General features: G+C 39.8%; 1 protein-coding gene across 1 annotated transcript in view; it reads left to right on the top strand.

Annotated features, from left to right (window-relative positions):
• LOC121962718 (gamma-aminobutyric acid receptor subunit alpha-5-like) overlaps window positions 1-23,167 on the top strand; it is a 270,680-nt gene that overhangs the window by 122,240 nt on the left and 125,273 nt on the right. The window contains exon 8 of the mRNA XM_088074904.1: window positions 15,814-15,876. The gene's annotated coding sequence lies outside the window, so the exon portion shown is untranslated. The remainder of the gene's footprint in view (window positions 1-15,813; window positions 15,877-23,167) is intronic.

Consider the following 23,167-nt stretch of genomic DNA (forward strand, 5'->3'; position numbering starts at 1 on the left):
AATTATATTAAGAGTTTACGTTCTAGAGAATAGCGGCCAGTTAGCATTCATAAGGCTTTAGCTCATTCAGAGGAATACCTAGTTACACATCCAACAGACATCAGCTGTCAATGGTATTAGTATAGTTTCTGGCCACCTGGTGAATTTAAGTGTGTTACGCTTCCTGTTTGGCCTCATTATGGTTTCCATCGACCTCTGGGGTGCTAAATGTTCCAATAGCTGGTTGCTAACTTTGTCCGGATGCTGTTTTTGCAAAGCAGATAATATTTATAGATATATAGTGGGTTTATGAGAATATTATTTGCTAAAACCAGCTTCCTGCTGCTAAAAAAACAATGAGAGTGGTTAGAGAGCCCAAACATTAAAGCTGCTAGGCATAAAACAAAAATAATTAGCTGAAAGTTGGTTGGAACATTCTTGAAAGCTGGAAAGAACTGCATTTTCAGGTGATCATTTTCGGATTTTTCATCACTTTGATTGACGCCTTTTACATTACACACACATTTCATGAATTGTTTATAAAAAAAAAATATTGATGCGTGCAGCTTTAAAATGTGTCTGTGTAATAGAGTGGCTTCAAACTTGGGGTCAGGACCCACAAAAGATGCAATATAAATCTTTGAGGGGTTGTGAAATTACATGAATCAAAAGACATTAAAAACATTTCTTTACAATTTTTCTAAATTTTCGGCCTCTTCTATATTAGGTCTACCACTTTGGCACTCTAGTTATGCATTACAGAAGTGTCATTGGCCAAAAAGATGGTTTAAATGATAGATTTGATGGCTTTATCAAGCATTTTTATGAATGCCACAGTGTTCTGTTGACCAAAAGAGGAAAGGCAATTGTCTACAGACTCATGGGATGCTAATGTGCAACAGGCAAATATATTTCCATATTTGAGTATTTCTTTTTTTTATTCAGACCACATTTGTAAGCAAGCTTCTCCTTTTCCAGGTGCCCCATTCACCTCAGTGACATCATGTAACTCTACCTGAATAGTGTCATTGAGCCCCGGATAGAATTATTCAAATTACAGCACAGGGAAGGAGGGTGAGGACATTTGTGAGTCAAATCTGCACTGACATAACTGGCACTATGATGGTTAAAAAAAAAGAGAGAAAGATATAGAAGACTACATACAAACTTAAAATTCACTCAGCTGTGAAGAAAAGGAAGACGTAAAAGCTGTTAACTGACCTTGATGTCGGCGTGTGCGTGCTGAGAGAAAGACAGACTGGGCCAGTGAGGAGTTCAGAGGAATCACAGGGTGATATTACTATATATGTCTCCATTGTCATCTCTGTGTAGAAAGCTGTGTGAGGGGAGGGAGTGAGATCATGTGGAACAAAGCTGTGGAAGAAAAAGATATGATCAACCTGTGTGCCATTCAGCTCCATTAAAAACAGATTTCCCCTTACTATGGCTCAAACTTAATGACGCGTTGGGTATGTCTTGGAGGTTAAAAGACTGTAACTAAGATGGGCTGCACTGAACTGCAATGTGCCATTAAGTGTGAAATACTGAAATACACTTGAGACCTCCAGGCATGTGTTTGTATTTAATTATATTTTGCCTTTAGTGAATTCTAAGAAAGGCATACTTGGAGCATAACTTCTTTTTTTTTTAAATAGTTCTGTTTTGACAAAGATAGGACAGTAGGAGAGCTGGTTGCTGCTTTCAGCTTTAGTACACAATGATACAGTGCACATATTTTGGCCTGGATATAACCTGCTACTCACACAGACTGTTAAACACATTTATTGAGAGGTTAAGATCCCAATATCCATACAATATTTCCATACGCCAAAATGGATGCCTGCAACACAATTTCCATCCTTGTTACCAGTAATAACCGCAGGTCAGCTCTTAAAAAGGTAATTTGCTCCCATGTAGCGGGTCATTGTGATAGATTTCACTGATGGTTAAAATGTGTATGTGTCTGAGTCAGTACTTAGAACATGTGCATTTATTACCCCTACTAAAACATACAAGTAGCAAAAGACTTTATTTTGACAAGATTTAAGACTTTTACACCATAAATTGATGCAGAAAATGCAAAAATTGGTGCTTAAAACATATGAATACATAAAAGTAAATATATGACACACTATGAAATTTCACATAGAGGCAGATGATTAATTATCCACTGTTCTGTGTGTAAAATCTCTTTAAGTCATTTATGCTGACAAAGTATTCAGCATTATGCTCACAAACTGGCAACCTTCTCATTAAATCTAAGCTTATATACTGTTTCATCAGTGTTACAATCAGAGTGTAGGTGAACTTGTGGCTTTATACTGTTGCTTTTGATGACTCCAAATGAGTCATTATTTAGATGTGTGAACCACAGAAATGCTTGCTTGTACACGCTGCAAAGGAAATGGAGAAATGCTTTGCTTAGAGACAACTCAACGCCTCTGTCCTGTGTGAGACCTACTGGCTGTTTTATGAATATTTACATAGATGTCATTTTTGTAAATTATTAAAGCTGACTATGAGATTTTTTGTAATTTTAAGGTGTGTTATAGTTTCTGACTCAAAATCTGTGGCAAACTTTTTCTATTCGCGATGCTCTCTCTCTGTTGGAGGAAATTGATCTCTTGAGTCTGTCAGGCAGCTATGAGAGCGCTGCGAGCCGCGGGGTCTTGTTACCATTCACAGGTGCGGCACGCTGACAAGCCGACGATGACAGCCGAGCCGAGCCTAGGTGTGTGTGTGTGTGTGCGCGTCTGTGCGTTCATTATGTGCACATGAGTGCACGTATGTGTGTGTTTCCCCGGCCTGAAGACAGAAATTTGTCAATGGCTGCAGAGATTGTAGGCATACCTGGGATTCCTCCAGATTCCAAACAACCAGTGACAAGACAGAGAGGCATATAAGAGAGGGAGAGGCTTTCTGCCAAAGCTATCCACTCTGCAGCGGGCGCAGGTGCAATATTTCACAAGATAAAGGCTCCTCTGTTTGGGGAAACACGCTGCTTTACAGCAATGATATAGAGAGAATATTTAGAGGCAACGATGGCTTGCAGCTTGAGATGCCGATGTGCAGAAAGAGCAGAAGTAAAATGGATAGCACTGAGGTCTGCAGTGCAGTTTCATCACAGTTGCCTTAAATCATCGCAGGAGATCAGAAATTCACTTGTCATAGGGTGAATTATGTGCCTTATTTTGGAGGTGCTCTCTAAAGAAATTTAGAAAATGTAATCAGAATTTGAAAGCTTTAATTAAAATTCAGTCAGGCTGTAGTTATGACTGTGTGTTATTTTGTGATTCAGTCAGTATCTACTTAAAGTTGGGTGGTATGTTGGCAAGGAAGAAAACAGTAGATATCCTGAAAGTGTGGTTTTTTAATCTATATAAGAGACATTATTGCATTTAATATCACCACCCTGCAGCCATTAATGCCAGGATGTAATAGATGAGCATGTTTTAGTAAACTCCATGCACGTTGAAGACAATACATCAGTGCTAACGTTACTTAATACCATTAGTCTATGTTTTGATGATGTGCTGATCATCAGTGCTGAGGAATAACTAGTTACAGTAAAACAAACTTCAAGTTAAAAAAAAAAATTAAAATGCTCAAAATTATTTAAAATAAAAACTTTAAAAAAAAAATGACCAAAATGTTTATCAAAATAATTGACATTTAATTTTTGGTCAGTTGGCTTAATGATTAAAAAATGTATCATTTCAACTTTACCTGTATAAGTACCTATATAAGTGTTTGATAATTTAATTTATGACAAAACATTGTACATTCTAAACTCTTCTCAAGTTTTTATGCAAAAATCTGTAAAGCAGCCAAATAAGTGGCATAAAAAGAACAGTAGTTGAATAAATATACCTCGTTACATTCCACCACAGTCAATAATGAGGAATGAGCATAACAGTGGGGATGTGCAGGACATAAATTGTTTTATCCTCTTTTGAAAAAATTTTTAAAAAGCTGCATTATAATTGTAGTTCATATTTCCTTTAAAAAATGAGCATTTAAATTTCAGTTTGACTCTAGTTTCTAACAGCCATTTAAAAGGTGAACAAAATGTCCCATAATCAAGCTCTTGTAATTCTGAAGTAAGTGCATTTTGTTTTGATAAAGTAAGGGTAAGTATGTGTTTACAGAGCGTACCGTGCGTTCCATCTCTGATTCGCTGGAGGCCACTAGACAGAGATTGCCTCATTGCAGGGACCCCAAAGTTAGAGAAAACATGCCGCACACTTAACATGTCATTTCACTGCAAGGCGTCTTAAGAAGTAGCGCTGCAGCTGGCACGGAGCCTAAAACAACAGAATTCCTTCAGCTTGGAATGCCTGCTTGATTAATATAGAAAACAGAGTCTTGCTTGAGCTCATTTGGTGTAGAAGTGTGGCACTTTCCTGCTAGTTAAGTTGCCTATCAAAATAACGAGGCAGGTCTGCCATGACGGGGGAAGAACTTTACAATTTAAGGCCAGGTTACTCAAACTAATAACTTATTATAATCGCATTTTAGAAACATTTTCAATCTCCACTGGAAAGTTGATCTTACATAAAATAATCTTGGAAACTGATTGCCTTGAAAAAGGAAAGTAAATATGACTATTAATCTTAATTTATGTGTACTCTGTATCTAATTGTTAAGCTTACTCAAAATTGAGCTGTATGTACTTCATATGAAGTTGTTGTAACTTAAAAATTTAGTTTTAGTAATTTCCAATAAACCACGTAAGTATGACTTAACTTCATGACAATCATGACAAAGAGCATTTTTCCCATAATGAAGTTAGGAGATATGCGAGTTCTGTTTTGTCAAAACTTTTAAGAAAATACAAATATTGAAGGCTGGGCAATATAAAGATAATATATTGTATTGAGATATGAGACTATATATTGTCTTAGATATTGGATATATTGTTATACCATGATATGGAATAAATGGTGTTTTCCTTGTTTTTAGAGGTTGCATTAGAGTAAAGTGATGTACTTTTTCTCAACTTATCAGACAGTTCTACGTGTTTTAATGCTTGCCTTTACCCACTTAGTCATCATATCTACATTACTAATGATTATTGATCAGAAATGGAATTGTGTTCAGATCAGTTTTCAGTGTTTATTCAGAGGTAATTTGGTCAATAAAAAAAAAAGTTTGATTCGGTCTCCCAGTTAAATCCCCTCTTTTGTTAAAAATAAAATATTGAGATATATATTCTGTATTGAGATGTAGCCTAAAATTATCGCAATGTAGTTTGCCCAGCCCTACAAATATGATTGCCTAGTTTGCAACCAGCAGAATACAGATATATAGCAAAGTAAATCTGGTTTACTGAAGTTGCTGAACTACCGAAAATGTGATCTGGTTAAACTTGTCATTTTTAGGTTGGCAATTGGTTTCCTAGGTATTTTTAAGTAAAATCAACTTGTCAGATTTTACAGTGATGGGCTGCTTTGATTAGGTGAGAGAGAAGTGTATCAGAAGTAAATAAGGTTGGATCCAGGAGTTTTCAAGATGCAAGAAGCAAGACATGGAAAAGTAGTGTTTTTTATTGCACAAAACCTGAGATGGGCCAAGTGTTCACACTCAATTGACTTTGTGTCATATACCATCAAAGCAGAAGTCAGAATCAATGCAAAAGTCTCCAAGGTCTCATGAACACTCCGCCATTATCATCGATTTTCCTCCACGCGCACTGACACCAACACTGCACGAATAACACACATGGGAGTGCTTGTCCTGTAGGAATTTTGTGTGCACAGGTGAGTGTGTATGCATGTATGCGTTTGTGTGTTTGCCCAAAGAGGAAGTTCCTGTGGTGAGACAGCCCTAAGCTGAACACACACACACACAGACACACACACACACACCACTGGAAAAGCTCTGGAAAACAACTTCCTGTGGTCACCTGCGCTCAATGACCCTGAAGAAAGAGACCCTTACAAACCCAAACTCACTGTCTCTCCTCTCATACTCACACACTGTGCTGCTCGGGCATGGCTGTAGCCAGGCCTTGGCTGTGACACACAGCGAAGGAGGATGAATGGGGCCCTCACAGAAACCTTCAGTGTGACGGGCTAAAGAGGGAGGGAACGTTGCAGAAAATGATTCAACCCCGCAATCTTTTAAATCTCGTTGACATCTTCAAACAAACATCTATTTTACACTAACTTCTAGCTAAAACTGCAAAAAATATCCTTGATTTTGGTGATAACTTCACCCCGTAAACAAGTGACAATGGAAGTGATTCATGAAACACAATAGTAACTGCATTCCATTGACTAAAATCTGCATGAAATTACTACACACAGCCGAGAGTCAGATTACATAAGTTTCCCTTTTTGGCACCAGACACAGCCAATGAAATCATCATGCCTACTTGAGTTTTGCTTATTTAACGCTGTTGGGTGGACTATTAGGTGTCCACGCCTGTGGCCAGGTTCAGTGGCTTCATTCAAGACAGAAAGTCAAGCGGCTGTGTGATGAATTTTGTATTTTATAAGAGCAGAAGACGGGACATTTTTACATTCCCAGAGAAAATAATAAGCCCTTGTAACTTTTCTGTTTGCTTTAATCAGCTCAAACTACAGTTCAAGTTAAAATTATCTGAAGTGACCAGATGTATTATAGGCCTATTCTACAGCCCCAATTCTGAAAAAGCTGTGTAAAATTCAATGATTTCGAAGTCTTTTTTGACATATAGTCAAAAAATATAGTGCATATAGTGCACAGACATGATATTTATTTATTTTTTAGACATGATTTTATTTTTATTGTTTTTTGTAAATGTACACTCATTCTGAATTTGATACCTGCAACATATTCTTTCCCATTCTTATTCGGTATATGACTTCAGTTACTCAACAGTACGTGGTGTCCTGTCTTGTATTTTGCATTTCATAATGTGTTACACATGTTCAGTGGGAGACAGGTCTGGACTGCAGGCAGGTCAGTCTGTTACCTGCACTCTTGTACTATGAAGCCATGCTGTTGTAACACGTGCAGAATGTGCCTTGGTATTGTCTGTCTGGAATAAGCAGGGACGTCCCTGAAAAAGACGTTGTCTGGTTGGCAGTGTATGTTGTTCCAAAACCAGTATGTACCTTTTAGCCTTGAGGGTGCCTTCACAGATTTACAAGTTGTCCATGATGCCATCACAGATCCTGGCTTTGAACATTACGCTGGTAACAATATGGATGGTCCTTTTCCCCTTTAGACCAAAGGACAAAAACAGTATGAAATGTGGACTCCTCAGACCACAGCACACTGTTCCACTTTGCGGCGTCAGTCCATCTCAGATGTGCCCTGAGAAGTCGGCATTGTTTTTGGATGTTGTTGATCTATGGCTTCACTTTGCATGTTAGTCTTAGCTTGCATTGTAGATGCAACAAACACTTTTTACTGATAATGGTTTTCTTAAGTCTTCCTGCACCCATGAAGTTATATCAATTATACAATCATGTCGGTTTTCTTTCAGTGTCACCTGAGGGGTCCAAGGTAACAGACGTTCAGTGTTGGTTTTCAGCCATGCCCCAAATGTGCAGAGATTTCTTGACAGCAAGCTGACAAGGTGTCATGTTCGAAATAGATATGCGTGGCAAAAATAAAGAAGGCCGTGGATTAAATGTTGGCTTGATTGGGAAGGCCAGTTTTTTTTCGTGGTTCGTCATTAGATTTTGGGAGAGGTAATAAAGCCAGCCCCAAATTTAACTCTGCTCATTGGTAGGTGGTACAACTGATAACTGACAGTATGATTCTAAACTGACACATCAATGTGAAGCATTCCAAAAAAACCCGGAATGAGTCAGCATTTTTGCACCTCTGGTTCCCTTGTATCAATGGCAGTTGGTTTTTTGAATTGGTTAGATGACTGAAATAAGGTTAATCAGGATGTCTCTGTTCCTGCAAAGACTGGGTCCAAGTAGATGAAAATACCATACGACATGAATGAATAACTTTCAGGACCATTTTCATAATACATCACGTGTTACAATTAGTGCATCCCATAGGGACGATAAAGGGTGCCTTGTGCGTCGCTACGAGACGCAGAGGGGCGCAACTAACTGACGACCAGGGAAATAGAACAGGTTGATATATTGGCATGATCTTCACAATATTATGTGAACAATGGCCTTTAACCAAAGAATAATTTCATGGTCTACACTTTTTAGCCAGAGAAATGCCATCTGTAATCTTATTTTTGTTGGCCTCCCCATAATCCCCTCTGTGCAAAAGAGGAAGTTACTTATCAAGGATTTGGTCTACCTGTGCCAAGCTAAGCTTCATGTTACTGCCTCTTTAACCAACCAAATATCCTGTGTATGTGTGTGTGTGTGTGTGTGTGTGTGTGTGTTTTCCATGTGTTTCTTGGAAGGAGGTGGACTAGGGCTCCTTCATGTTTAGCCTAAAACAGACACACACGCCGTCGCAGACACACTCCCGGCACACATCCACGCAACCGCGCACTCACACACACGCACACACACTCCCAGCACAAACAGACTGCTGCTCTTTGAGGCCGCGAGCAGCAAATGATCGCCGTAAAGTTTGCTGTTGCTATCGACAAAGCAGCCTCTGTTCTTCATTTTGTGGCCCCCCCACCCCCACCACAGACGCCTTCCCCCCTCCTCCTCCCACACATTTCATGCCTTCCCCCTGCTATATCCCTCTCTCGCCTCTCTTTTCTGTCTCCATGTCAACCCCCCCTCCACTATGCTCCATCCTCTCGCTCTCTTCTGTCAGCCTCCTCCCTTTCTCCCTCCACTCTCTTAATTCAGCTCACTTCTCCCCTCTCCTCTTCGCTCCTCGCACTTCGGATGTAGGGCAGGAAAAAGGAAACAGCGCCAAGCTCTGTTTGTCAGGGGGAGAGCAGGGGCTGAGACTGCGGCAAAGGGACCATTTTGATGTGTGTGTGTGCATGTGTGTGTTGCTGCATGGTGACTGGAGTGAGGTGTCAAGGGGGAGTGTGGGTAAGGAGGGGAGAAGGGATGGGATTTCCAAGATTTCCACTCACATACAAAACTAGGGGTAGATCTTCTTTACAGATCAGTGTGGAGTTTCCAGGTACCATCAGGTAAAACTCATGCACAGGTGAGGCTGCCAGGATATGCCTTTGTAAACATTATAGTCAAGAATACGCCCTGAGGTGTACTTAACCCCTTGAAACCTGAGCATTTTTCTTTCATTCAAATACCTCTGAAGAAGACAGTAAGAAATTACCCCAAATTAGCAAGAAATTAGTAAAACAATTTACATGAAAATGAACGGACAAATATATTAAAAGAAAAAGAAGATTTTTTTTTTTTTTAAGAAATTACTTGGAAAACATTTCCCCATCTCTCAGTTCTCTCTCTTTTTTTTCAATTCATTTTCCTGTTCTTGCAATTTGCGGGACATTGCTTGCCAAGATGCGTGTTGCGTTTTAAGCCATGTTTTTAAAAGAAACCAAACCACTTTGCTGAGGTTTTAAAGGTTTAAATGCCTGTAAAAAGAATCTGAATACAGCACAAGAAACCTGATGTCAATCCAGGTTTCAGAGGGTTGTATTTGTACTGCTACAGACACCACATTGCCACCTATCAACCAAGCAGCAGCCTCTGGGGCTGAAAATGAAGCCAATTCAGAAATACCAAAAACTGCAGTTCATCTATTGGCCACTTGAGGCTGGCTCCAAGAGTGAGCCAATCCTCATAGACCTCCATGTTAAAATGCCCAATTTTTCAGCAGAAATAAACATGTTTACAGCCTGGTACAAAAAAACAGTTTTGGTCTCTATAGCTAATTTCAACATTAATAGCAACTCTGCGCAGGGTGAATTGTTATATAACTCACCAGATAATTTGTTATTATGGCCCAAAGTTAACAAAGTGGGGGTTAGGGTTGGAAGGCAGTTAGACTGAACCCTAAGACCTTCTGTTTTGGGTCTTTTTGCCCATAAATAGCCCAACAAATTGAGATAATATCATAGCAACAGTGGAAATTGCTGCAGTTTCTTTTTATGATGTGGAGCATGAATGGTAAATGTCAGCCTTTGAAGTCACACTCTCATAATCAAAGATAATTTTTTTATAGACTTTCTTTTGTACACCAAGGTTAAAAGGTTCTAAAAAAATCCATTGTCAAAAAAAGAGGGACGTTGACGGCACATTCAACTCTAAACAGGAAGCAGAAAAATTGGCTATCGAGTGAAGAAAGACTACTTCTGTTATCAGTGTCAAAAAAGATTATGTTACTGAGTGACATGAACAGTTACCTTCCCCAGTACCCTCAGTGGGCCTAAAATAAAATGCTGAGTCCACCTACACTTCACACAACTGAGAGCAGAATTTTTTTTTCTCCAGGGGTTGACATAGGAAATAATTCTCCTTTTGAAGTAGAAGAACACAAGGCAGGTTGGTGGAAGGTGCATAGGCCAAAACATGTATTATAATACATAAAAAATACTTTACTTGTTACATAATTGTGCTGAACCCATGAGAATAATTAACCCCCTCAGCTTACCTCAACTCTGCAGACCACTTTTTTTTTGTTTTCAGGCCCACAACTTTAATGTTTTGGTTCTGTCGCACTCTCATCTCTTTTTTCCCAGCCACATCAGGCTGCTGTCTTCACCTTAAGACACTCTAATTAACCCACTGCGTAGTACCTGCCCAGCACTACATGTTACCCACATCAGCAACAAGCTACTGAACAAATTAGCAGATTGATCAGTTAAAAAGAGTAATTTCCCTCTGCAGTTGGTGGAGACCAAAACCAGAGTTAAAGGAGAGAATATACTGGACTAACAACAATAAGGTGGCCAGAAACTGTGTGCGGCTTTATGAAGTTGACATGTTCACCATGTCAACTTCATAAAGCCGTAATATGTCAGTGGTATTGTTCAGGCTGGTCTTTGCACTGTTTGTATGTTTACTTACAAAAAGTAATGCACATATGACCCATGCAATTTTAATAGCTGCAGTCATTTGACCGGTGTGCTGACAGAAGTGAAAAAGGAAGTAGAATAAAGAGTGAAAGTCTGCGTAAAGAAGTAGGTGGGGTTGGTGGATGGGTCAAACAAACACAGGACATTCCCCCTGCAGAGTTAAACCAAGTGAACTATGAGTTATTTTAAGGTACATTGTTGCATTTCATTAAGTACCTAAATTTACATTAAGTGCATAATGTGACAACACCCAACCATGTTTTTCCTAAGCTGAACCTATGTAATTTTACTAAACCTTAATTTTTATTTTAGTATGTAACTTTAGGTTTAAGGCATAACTTGATGAAACTCAACCAAGATTCTTTCCCTGAACCTAACCTCACCGGTGGGTCCGTTAATTCTTGGGCCGCTAATTCGTTAGATTTCATACAAACCATTTTCCTAGGATTCATTGTGTAGTTGAAGCTTGTTTTGCTGCCCTCCAAAGGGCCAAAAAAAACTGCCCAAAACATTAATACTACAGCTTTAATAGCTGTATGGCATATTCCTTATTGATTTTCAGCTGTGTAAGAGATCTTCCTGAATTATTTTGATAGTGGCTTGTAATTCTGGATAGTCTGTAATGACTTTTGGCAAGGCACAAAAGTAAACAAGTATTTTATTGACAAAAAAATGAGGGAGGTGAAAGAGATGAGGGTGAAGGGTGAAGTCATCTGGCTGGATGCATTAATTGATGGATCCGGGGGGAAAACAGGGGATGAGCAGGGGAGATTGTAGGTCAGAATGTAAAGTTGGAATTAATTAGGGCCCATCGCGGGGCAAATGAATGGCTCATTGTTATCACGGACAGACAGCGAGGAGGAACAATCTGGGCTTTGTGCTCTGAGTTCACCTCTCCGTCCCCCTCTTTCTCACTGAGTGCATACATAGATGATAATGTTTCAGCATGAAACACAAAGAGAATCTTTACATCATAAAACCAAGATATGATACTAATCTAAAAAGGTAGCAGTAGGTAGCTTTAGTTTATTTCAACCTTGCATGGTATTTTTTTCTGAAATAATTTGACCCAAGATGTGCAGATATAGCATTATTTGCAAAAACTATGCACAAAACATGAGAACTAATATTTACTCCCCAAATGATCTGCGATGATAACCCTTATGTGCATGCTTTATGTGTCAAGTAATGTATACGAGTTGTCGTGAGACTGAGGGTTCTGTTTGAACTCAGCAGAGGGGAGAATGGGACAGGCAGGTGGCTCTTATCTCTGGCAGACCACAGCGTGGGGACACTTGCTGCATTGTATTCTCCCTCTCACACACACACACACACACTCACGAACACACTCGAGCGCAGGCCGGCTGGCTCGGTACCAACCATCTGCTGTGGAGGACAGGAGCATTCGACTCTTCAGTGGTGATGTATGGTGTCTGGCTGCTACTTGACACCTCACCCAGCAGTCACAAGTTCAACACTTCATCATATAAAGCCAGAAGTGGGTCAAACTCCAGCACTAATTGCTTTGAATGCTTTGAGTGTTTGAGTGAGTGACTTTGTCTGCTCGCTAGTTTGCCTTTCATGGTGGAATTGACCTTGACAGTCAATTTTACATCATTTTATGAAGTCTGCGTCCTATGGTGATATGTGGCATTTTTTTCTGTTGATTCCTGGTGTCTGTGATGGCAACATCGGTCTGTTGATTCAACACTTTGACCTAGATTGAAATATCTTAATAATTACTTAATAGGTTGCCATTGATTTTCAACAAACATTCATGGTCCCCCTTAGATGAGTAGTAACAACTTTGGTAATCGCTTGACCTTTCTCTCGCACCACAGTTTGCATTATGTTATCCGGTCGTCCTTCCATCCATCCCATTCTTCTAAACCCGATATCTCTAGAATGTCTTGAGGGAATTTCTTCAAATATTGCGCAACCGTAAAAGCCGCACTCAGTGATGAACTGATTAGAATTTGCTTGTCAAAGGTCAAGCTCACTGTGACCTCGACTGTCTCACTATTGTTAGTGCAACATTTCAAGAACACCTTAAGAGAATTTCTTTAAATTTGGCACAAATGTCCACTTGGGCTCAGGGATGAACTGATTAGAATTTGGTGGTCAAAGGTCAAGGTCACAGTGACCTCTCAAAACATGTTTTTGGCCGTAACTCTAGAATTTGTATGCTAATTAGGATAAAATGTCACACAAATTCTTCATAGGACAAAATAATGAAGTGATGACATTTTTATGTCCAAAAGGTTGAAAGGTTGAAAGTGCTAATTGTATAGAGCTTCTGTGTGGGCGGGTTGAAGATGTATGTAAGGCATCCATGGTTTTTCACAGACATAAATGTAAACTGTGAGAGCAACTTGACTGGTTTGTGGAGGCACACAAACATGTAGCAGTAGTTGTAGTTTTACATTTATCGTCCCCAGAGGATGATTCCTAATCCTTTTTAATCTACTTTTATCATCGAGTCAAATTCTATTACAAAATACCTTCTTTGACATCAGCCAAAGCTTTATTTTGGGTTTTGTGCAAATTCTAACATGCTTATCTACAATGACACAACCATTCATTTTCTGTAAATGTTTACCCTCTTAAGGGTCACAGGGGAAAAGAAAATGCTTACACGAGGAGAACATGCAAACTCCACATAGAAGGGCCCGAGCTGACCAGCAGGCTCAAACCCAGAACCCTGTTTCTGTGAGGCAACATAGCTAGCCACTGCAACACCATTTACACAGTAAACAAAATACCTGCTGAAATAGACCTGAATTACACTTCCTGCAGAGCTATTCTGTCAGGAGGAAACACTAATCTTAGCATGAGCATCCTAACAAATTTGAAGGATTTACCACTTTCCCAACTCTAATGCAATCAGGTTCAGATTTATTTTGTCTTGGCCTTAAAAGATTGGTCCTATTGACTTCAGTCCCACACTCAATCTCAGCCGTCTCCGAGCGAATTGGAGAGCATTTGCCAGTAAGTGCTGTTTATTCCTTCCAACTAATAGGGATCTGTGCATCAGAGAGACTGTCAGACAACCTCTCCTCCTCATTGACATCTTGATAAGTGGAAAATTGGGCCTGGAAATGGAGCTGGAGAAGGTTTACGGAGTCTCTCCACCCTGCATAATTGCAGCCTCGAAGCTGGCCGTAATTAATCTTTGAGAAAACTTGTCAAATTATTAATAGGGCCCTTAAGTGATGGCCCTGAAAGGAGGCCACTGTTCGGAGACGGAGGAGAGGGAGCGCGAGCTTTTGGAGGGGCTGTTTACTGTGAAAATACGAAGAGGTCGCTCTCCAGGAGTTCCGCGACTCCACGTGTCAAGGCTCTCCACACATGAAGGAGTTAAAGGGAATGTAGGTCTCTCCAGAAACCAGAGAGCTCAGACTCGAAACTCGAAATGTCATCAGGTATAAAGTGAGCTGCTGCGTAGACACTAAATGGAAGATTTTTGTAAATGCATCGAGCAGTCTGTGTGTTTCAGAGAAAGATGCTCATATTCAAATATACTTAACATCTCTGTTTTCCAGCACATAGGCAACACTCTTTGCCTCTCACCCCACCCCCTGCTCCGGGTGAACACAACGACCATTGTTTGCACCAACCGGCCACCTCACACCATCCCATTCACACTTTTGCATCTTTACCGGCCTCTCTATGTAGCTGCGTGCAAGACCAATAACACTACTCACACCTTCATATCACTTGTGGTTACTTGCATGTAGCACACATACGGTATCATGTAAATATATTTCCAGGAATTCACCCATCAACATTTACTTAAGTTGTAACATGAAAATCAATCACAGAGGAACTGCAGCAGCTAGTATAACTAACTGACACAGCTGTCTGCTGCAGTTGACTCATAATTTCATAACTCAATTTCATATCACTCTCTATTGTTATCATGAAAACTAATTACATGCTTGAGCACAGTTCTTCTGCTTTCATAAAGGAACCAAATAAAAGCAAAGCACTCAATGGGGGAAATAGACTGCACACTGAAAATAAGAAACATGATTAATTTTTATGTGATGCCAAAGGCCATAAACCTCATTGTCAGTTCTTCAGGCATCAAACTCCAGACTTTCAGTGGGTACTGAGGGCAGAAAAATTACATTCGCAACAAGTGAAGAATTTGTTTGTTTACTTCCACTCCATTATTCTTTTCGGCATAGTTATTGTCAGTTTTTGAAAAAATTAGCTGTTACACTTGCTGAAGCTCTTTGCTTTGTCTTTTAAGTCATTTTGGCCTTCACTGCTCATGCAGAATACCTTTTTCAAGCATCTTAAACATATTCTCTCACTGCGATTGGGAACAACTACATTTACTTAAGTGAAATGTGTCTGTGTCATGTGACCTCTGCAGATTAATGAGCGGTTGGGATATTATTCCTCAACTGGCAGACCAGGTGGCATCCACTGGAGAATGTCAATATTTGCTGACGTTGAGCTTGCACTGGTGTGAGCATGTGTGGATAGTATACGTGTTGTTCCAGAAACACAGTGCTGCATGGGAACAAGGGATAAATGGTGCAGAAGTCAAACAAAACATTAAAAAAGACAGGTTTTATGTTTGTTGTTCAGTCTGGGTCTAACTGCTGTCTTTGAGCAATGAGATGTGACGTTGGGTGTAAGATGCTGGTGCTGCTGAGGCTAATGGCGCATTCCATTTTCAGTGGGAGGTCAGAATTTCTATGTTTCAGTTGAAATGAACACCCTCTGAAGTCAGACCTCTGCACTTCTGTTTTATTTGTGTCTCATTAAAACAGTCGTACACATGTTTCTATGGTGTTTGTGAACACAAAGTACAACATACTATATTATCAACTGGTGTTGCTAACAACGGTTAACCTGGCTAGAACTGGTTTTGCTAATGTGAATTTTTTGACTTGTTGTAGGCTACTGGAATGTGGGCAACTCGGATGGGACGTCGTCTCTGGCTCTGACTACTGACTTCCAAAGTAAGTGAACTGCAGTTTGAGTTTCACCTGTCTTTTGTTGTCACTAATAGCAGCTAAAAAGTCGTTTTTGGTAAATTGGTTGCTGTTAGACTTTTTAGACAACTCCTCTTACAAAATTGTACACACTTGAGCAGACCTCAACTGCATTCTTTAAAATTTGAACAAAGTTTTTGCCAACAAAGATGACGCAAATGAGCCCGGCCCCCCCGCCCACGCGCCCCCGCCCCCCGCCCCGCCCCGCCACGCCCCCAACGCCCCCCCTCCACACACACACACACACACACACACACTATTGTGATATCACTCTGCTGGCTGCTACGACCCACAATCTGTCAAATATGGGTTATGTTTGCTTTGTATGTGGGCTGGTTAGTTGCCTCAAATCATACTTGATGGCAGGAATTAATGAACTATAAGCTGCTGAGTTCAAAATAAGTCATCAGTCTGCTCTCCAGTACAAATCAGAAAACCAATTTGTTTTTAGCAATACCAGTTGTACCCAGGTTGGCCATTGTTAGTAACCAGTTGCAAACAATGTATTACGCTGTTGTTCAGATAAAATTGTCCAAAGATAAAAGTTGGACAATACTTGTGTGCGCGACTTAATGTTGCACAAAGAAGACAGAAGTGCTAATAAGCAGTATATTATGACATCACTGCTGTTGATGCTCAGTAGCCATCTTGAATTTTGTGGTCGCAGGTGGTGAAGTTCTTCCTGCTTTCCAAGTCTGAAAACCAACTTTAGGCCATTTTGGTTGAAATTTTAGGCTGCAAATGAAATGCACCTATTGCACAGGAGGAAGACAGGGATTTCGATGTTGTAAAAATACTTTATTGACATATTTAGCTTGTAATACCTAAGTGAACAATTAACAAAGGCAGACAATTACAAGCTGGGGGACTTTTGTCATTGTGTCTTTAAAGACATGGGTCAAACTATTTTTTAGTCCCTTTCTGAGTCTATTTTGGCACCATATGGGTGTGGTCTGCCTGACAGGATTATACAAAAAAAACTTTAGACAATTCCAGGAAAGAAGTGATGTAAACTTGCCAATGAAGGACAACCCACCCATGAAGAATCACCCCACAGACGTTCATTATACAATATTTGGTTTAAGACTTTGAAGAGATTTTCACATCCCATTGACAAATTCCATGTTCTTTTAAAGAGATAACCTACAGGCCACACTGGAGGCTTCATGTTTGTGGGAAATGCCCTAAAAATCCCTGCGTATGCATGTGCGTGTCGGGAGGGATGTGTTGTGTGTGAGTGCAGTCTTGTGAAATGTCACAGTCCCATTTTTGACATTTGACAACAGACAGGTATGTGTCCTGGAAACCATTCCAAATCCATTCTTCCTGTACGTATGAAAGATGCCCCGAGGCCCTGCTGTTTGTAGTGACTCCTCAATGAAAGAGGCGTGTGTGTACACGCGGATGCCAAAAAGCGGAACACAGACATTCTGTTCTTCCGCAACACCGTGTTTCGTGCCCACTTGAAAGCAGTGCTGCCTTGTGCCAAAGAGATTACATATTTCCTCACCTAGTGCCACGGGGTTAAGAAGCTTTGCTCTTGTGTGGGTTACTGCTGTTGTGAGTGAACGGAGGCTTCAGTGGTGGATATTATTTATGTTTAAATCTTGCATAACATAAATTTACTGAGAAATGAAAGAAAGAATGAGTGGAAATGTGAAAGAAATCAATTAACATGTGCATGCAGTGCCCGAAAGCTCAACCACAAAACCATCTGTACGTGGAAAGAGTTTTAGTTTTGTATGTGGTTTGACATGGTTGACATTTGGTCCACTTCCGCGTATGATCAGATGACTACAGTGGTCTATATTTAAATGTGGTTATTTTCCGACATGGCTATATCTGCGTGTGATTGGATAGTTATCAGTGCACAAACATTTTCTTTCCAGGAAGTCATTGAACCTAGCTACTGTTCACCAAGCAACAGTTTCAACACAAAACTCCCCAAAAATGTCAGTCTCTCATTTATACATCTTGATGTGTACAGAATAAGCAAACACAGTAAGTCATATGTTCAGCTGGCCAACGCCAAATCTGCACCCACAGATCTGTAACAACATCTTTATTTTCCGTAGATATAAAAAAAATGTTTTTTTGAATATAGGCTGAATCACTATGATGTTGTGCTGATGACAACAATCACTTTAGGGTTTACAACTGGCAATTTATTTAAACTGCGGAGATGCACAAAAATGGCAACCTTTTCCATTTCTGTCATCATTTTCAACAGTAACTTTAACATTTAAACATATATAGTTAAACATGGTGGTCCGACCTTTCTGATGTTTCTGCTCTTCCTATTTTATGATCGTTGTTGTTTTGCTCGTGTCTTTGATTAACCAAATCTATCGACATAGTGGCCAAACGATGTACTGCTGTACATGTGCTGTACATGCACTATTTCGGCCAATTGCTTCAAGTTTGCAATATATTCTCCACACTTTGCCTCACATTCACTAACTGATGGAGGCAGCAGTTAAACAGCAACTCAAGCGTTCTGCAAAGTTAAATTAGTATTTTTGTTGATGGAGTTTGGTGGCATTGAGATGTTGGCTTCGGTTTCCTGTCAGACAGCGAGATAAGGAAGTAAAAATATTCTAAATATAGCAAACACTTTAACTGAGATTTTTCAAGTGGTTCTTTTTTTTTTTTTAGTAAACTCACCAACTGAAGCCGGGTTTGCTCAGCCCTGTTCCATTTTATGCAGGCTACCTGACTTTAAGGTTTTCTACCCAGAAGTGATTGGAAACAAACGTTGCGATTCGGTTTATTGTCTATCAAAGCAAAGCAAAAAAAATTAAAACAATTCTTGATCACAGCTGAAAACTGTAAAATGATTTGCTGATTCCATTTGGGTCTGATAATTAGTCAAATGTAGAGGTGCAGGTGTGATTTTGAAGTAACGAGAGCCTGCTCACTGTTTCCCCTGTTTACCAGCTTTTATGCTAAGCTTATCTATACCCACTTCGAGCTCCATAATTGAGGCGCAAACATGAGAGGGTTATCAATCTTTTTATCTAACTCTCGACAAGAAAGGAAATCAGCATATTTTCCAAAAAAACAAATTGTTTTTTCGTGCCTTGGACTCACACCAACACCTTTTCATTCAACATATATCAAATTTAAGTTCCTCAAGTAATTTAGCTGATACTGTCTTTTATTCTGAAACTATGAAATTTAGCAAACATGCTTTTTGGTTTAGGCAATCTGCTGGCTATCAATAGAAGCACCCACACACCGGAAAGCTGCTGTGTGAGCACGGTGAAGTAGACCCACACTTCACCAGTTGATCTTGAGCACACACACCTTCAAACACACACACACACACACACTCAGCAGTAGCCAGGCAGCCGAGGCCCTCAGATATGCTGTTGACAGAGATTATCAGCACAGTTCCCTGGCTGCCTTTCTCTCTCTGCATGTGACAGAGTTTACTTTGGGCTCGGACCGTTCCCCAGCGAGGCTCCACCTGGTCAGAACGTGGGCGAGAGACTTTCAGATAGAGAGGCGGGGAGCGAGAGAGGATGAAGAGAATGAGTTGGGAGACAAGAGAGGGCCGCATAAAGGGAAACATTTGCAAACCGGAAGGGAGTTATGTAAATGGGTCAGTCATTAAGGCCCTCTAAAAGAGAGGAGGCCAGATTGGGGCCAGGGGCAGGCGGGTAGGCAAGTGGGGAACATAAACCCATTATGTGAAAAGGCTCCTCTGTTCAACGTAAGCTCCCCTTTCTTTTCCTATTTTTTTTTTTTTTGAGTTTTACAGCCTTTACTTAAATATAAGCAATAGGTGAACACTTCCCACAGTATCTTAAAGCAGTCATCACAGTATTTCCTGCAGCAATGAGGCTTTTACTTGACTCATCCTTTTCAGTGTAACTTCTCCATTAGACTCTGATTGTTATTCAACGTGCTTCTGTGTTACTATGGTTTTTGACCACAACGCCGCACAGTTAATTCAGAAAACCTGCGCTGGAGATATTTTTAAATGACCTTTTATATCTATAATTAGGCACTTGTTTGACACCATTTGAACTGAAAAACGTATTTCCGTGGGTTTGACGGCCGTATAGCATGTATACAGCTTCATGGCATCGCAAGCTGCTGTTGTAAAGCCAGTTCTGGCAGCTTGCACAGCTGTTGTCAGCGACATGAAAAAGAAAAGAGGAAGAGCGAGACAGAGGGAGGGACAACATCCTGTGTCTAATGTGACACCTATCAAAACCTGGTGTATAATTTACACAGGAAGGGGAAGAGCAGCACCTGAGCCCTGTCTGTCAGGAGGCAGGAGACAGCTTGTAGCTTCAAGGGTTTCACTGTGAACAGGCAAATACGCTCTGGCACATAGAGGCTCTTCTCACAGCTCCATTACGCTCGAGTCTAGTCTTGGCCAGATGTTTTGCTGGAAGCGTGTTTTTTTTTTTTTTTTAGTTTACTAGCTAAAACATAATCAAACGTTACCTGGCTTGACTTAAATTAAACTGCCAGAAGATGTCACTGTCGTCCATCACTCTGAGAGGCACAGGGCAATGGGATAAATTGGATCCCTGATTTTTTTTTTCTTTCTGAAAGGACTGTTGCCTGCAGGCACATGAAGATCACAGGAACCTTATACTGCTCTTACTGCAAGTCATTTAACCTGTAACACCTCCACTGGAGCCAAACCTCAACACAAAAAGTCTGTGGTTTGACTTACAGGCTCCCATAGGTGAGGAGAATGTGTGCAACCACTGCCTCCCTGTGGTGAAACAGTGCAATGACTATATTGTCACTGCAGGTTTTGAATACTATTTAGTGCTAATTAGCACGTTTTAAAATGCTGCAATAAGATGATGATGATGATAAACAGTATACCTGCTTTAAAGGTCAGTTTACTCTAAAATCAAAAACACATACAGCATTATGCAAAAGTCTTAGTATACCTTGAACTTTGACAAGGTTATAATGATCACAGATATTTATTTATTTCTAAAATACAACCACATCATACAGGAAATATGAATACAGCATTAAACACGCACATATTTCAGAAGAAAACAATTCCAACAGGCTAAAGTTGAAAGTATTTAGCGTGACCTCCATTTACAGTTAGCATGTCTTGAACTCTCTTGGGCAGACAATATGAAATTCACAATACTAATCTCCTGGTGTATTTACTACAGGAGGCATCTCCAAGCAAGACAGAGATGGACGTAACTGTCAGACAAATCGAGAGGCACATCATTGATACCAGCAAAGTAATCATTCCAGATAAAACTGATAAAGGCTGCCAGTTTCAGATACATTTTCTTCATTTAATGACATTGCCTGTTTATTTTGAACTGCAGCCTAAATGTTATTTTCAGCCGTGGGTTTAGTTTGGTGCAATCGTGAGCTGATAGAGAGCCACTCAGTGGCCGAGTGATTTTTCTGCCCTCTGACCGATGGTGTCTTCTCACATAAAACCATGCTTTTAGATGTTAACACAGCAGCTGTGTAAGGAGAGAGGGCCCCGTTAATAGCCAGAGGCACTGGGGTGTGTGGACACATTGATCCGGCAGGGAGCAAAACGCACTCCCAGAGCAGCGCTAAAGAGCCTCTGGCTTATATTTATCAAGCCTCTGCGAGCAGGACCGCTGAACTCGGATCAGTGGTTGGGTCACACCAGCATTTAAACTTCAACGAAACTACAAGAGTAAAATGGGTCACAAATCATCAGTGTGTCATAGCTGACTTTTAGAGAGACTAAATCATAAAAATAAGATATCACATCATCAGTGAAACAGGAGCAATAGAAAATGGAATAAGAGGTGTTGAATCAATATTTTAGAATACTTTGAGGACATCTTCATCATCTATAAAATCTAAAATTTAAAGATGAAAGAGCCATTCAGATGAAATGATCCCACATCGGTCCCAGACTTTAACGATATTAATTCTGCCTCATGCATACAGTTGAGGAGTCCCTTTGCCTCTAAACTCATGAAACTTTAATTATATAAAGGACTTTATTTTTCAGATGAATAAAGCAGATTCAGTTTTTATCTCAGCCAAAAAAATAAAAATAAAAAAATAAGGATGTAAGGAAAAGAGGCTAAAGATGACGCACAAGTGTCCTGTCAAAAATTTAATGAAGTTAACAGGAACCCAAAACACATATAAAGAAGGGCATGTTTGAGTTGGAGTTTCTCAAGAGCTTTGACCCAAATAGAGGAAGTGTGCTAAAAAAAAAAAAAGGAAGCATACTGAGCTGATGAAACGACAGTCGAAACTTACAAGCAGTATTTGGCTCCATCTAGTGGACTTAATGAGCACAAACTGCAGCAAAGCAGCCAAAAGTGACATACGCCGACGGTCACATACTGGCCCGCTGATGTTTAGTTGATTCCATAAAACTGTTGAGTTTGGGTCCCAAACACTGACAAGGAAAAACAAAACAGTATAAAACTGATGATATTGTTTTCAATGGCCAAATACATACATTTTAGTGTACTTATTAGTGTGAAGTAACATAGAATTAAAAAATGAAGTCACAATTTGAATATTTGTTTTCCGTTAACCTAAAGACATATTCTCATGTCTGTTCTGACTATTTCTCACATTTATGTGAGATAAAACTCTAAATATTGCTAAAATCTCAGACTTTTTAGGAACATGGGAAATGTGTTAAGAACATTTTAAACACAAAACATATTTGAGTTGAAGTAACATATTTTATATGTCCATAAATTTCACGTTGTACCCCGTAAAATCAATGTATTTCTGCACTAAATTATGTGACTCATTAAGTGACATCCAAATAAGGAAATTAGATAATTTAGTTTGAATTTTTTTACTATATTTATTTCAAAACCCTCTCTGCCATTCATGATAAATCCACCACACCAGAGACACATGAAAATCAATTTGTTTTAATGAAAGTTTCATAACATATTCATATAAAACAATTTTATTTTTTGCTGCTTGCCAAGTTTGTTGTTAGCTTTGACCACAGAGGGAAGATTTCTGCCAAATTACTGCCAAATTTTCCCCCCCGTCACCTAAAATGTTAGATAAATAAAATAAAATTGTGCCTGAGCTTGCAAAATATGTTGTAAAATCTTCGTATTCCAGGGTCCAATGTGAACAGTTTCTCTGATCACCATCTCACTTTGTTAGCATGCTAATATTCGCCGCTTAGCGTGACACACAAAGTACAGGGTATCTTCAGTTTGTCGGTATCTGGTCATAATTCAGAGTAATTGCTCTCTTAATAGCATTCAAGCCTTATTGATACAACACA

This window comes from Plectropomus leopardus, chromosome 24, assembly GCF_026936395.1.
Source record: "Plectropomus leopardus strain MGB_pleo_1.0 chromosome 24, ASM2693639v1, whole genome shotgun sequence".
NCBI classification, from domain to species: Eukaryota; Metazoa; Chordata; class Actinopteri; order Perciformes; family Serranidae; genus Plectropomus; species Plectropomus leopardus.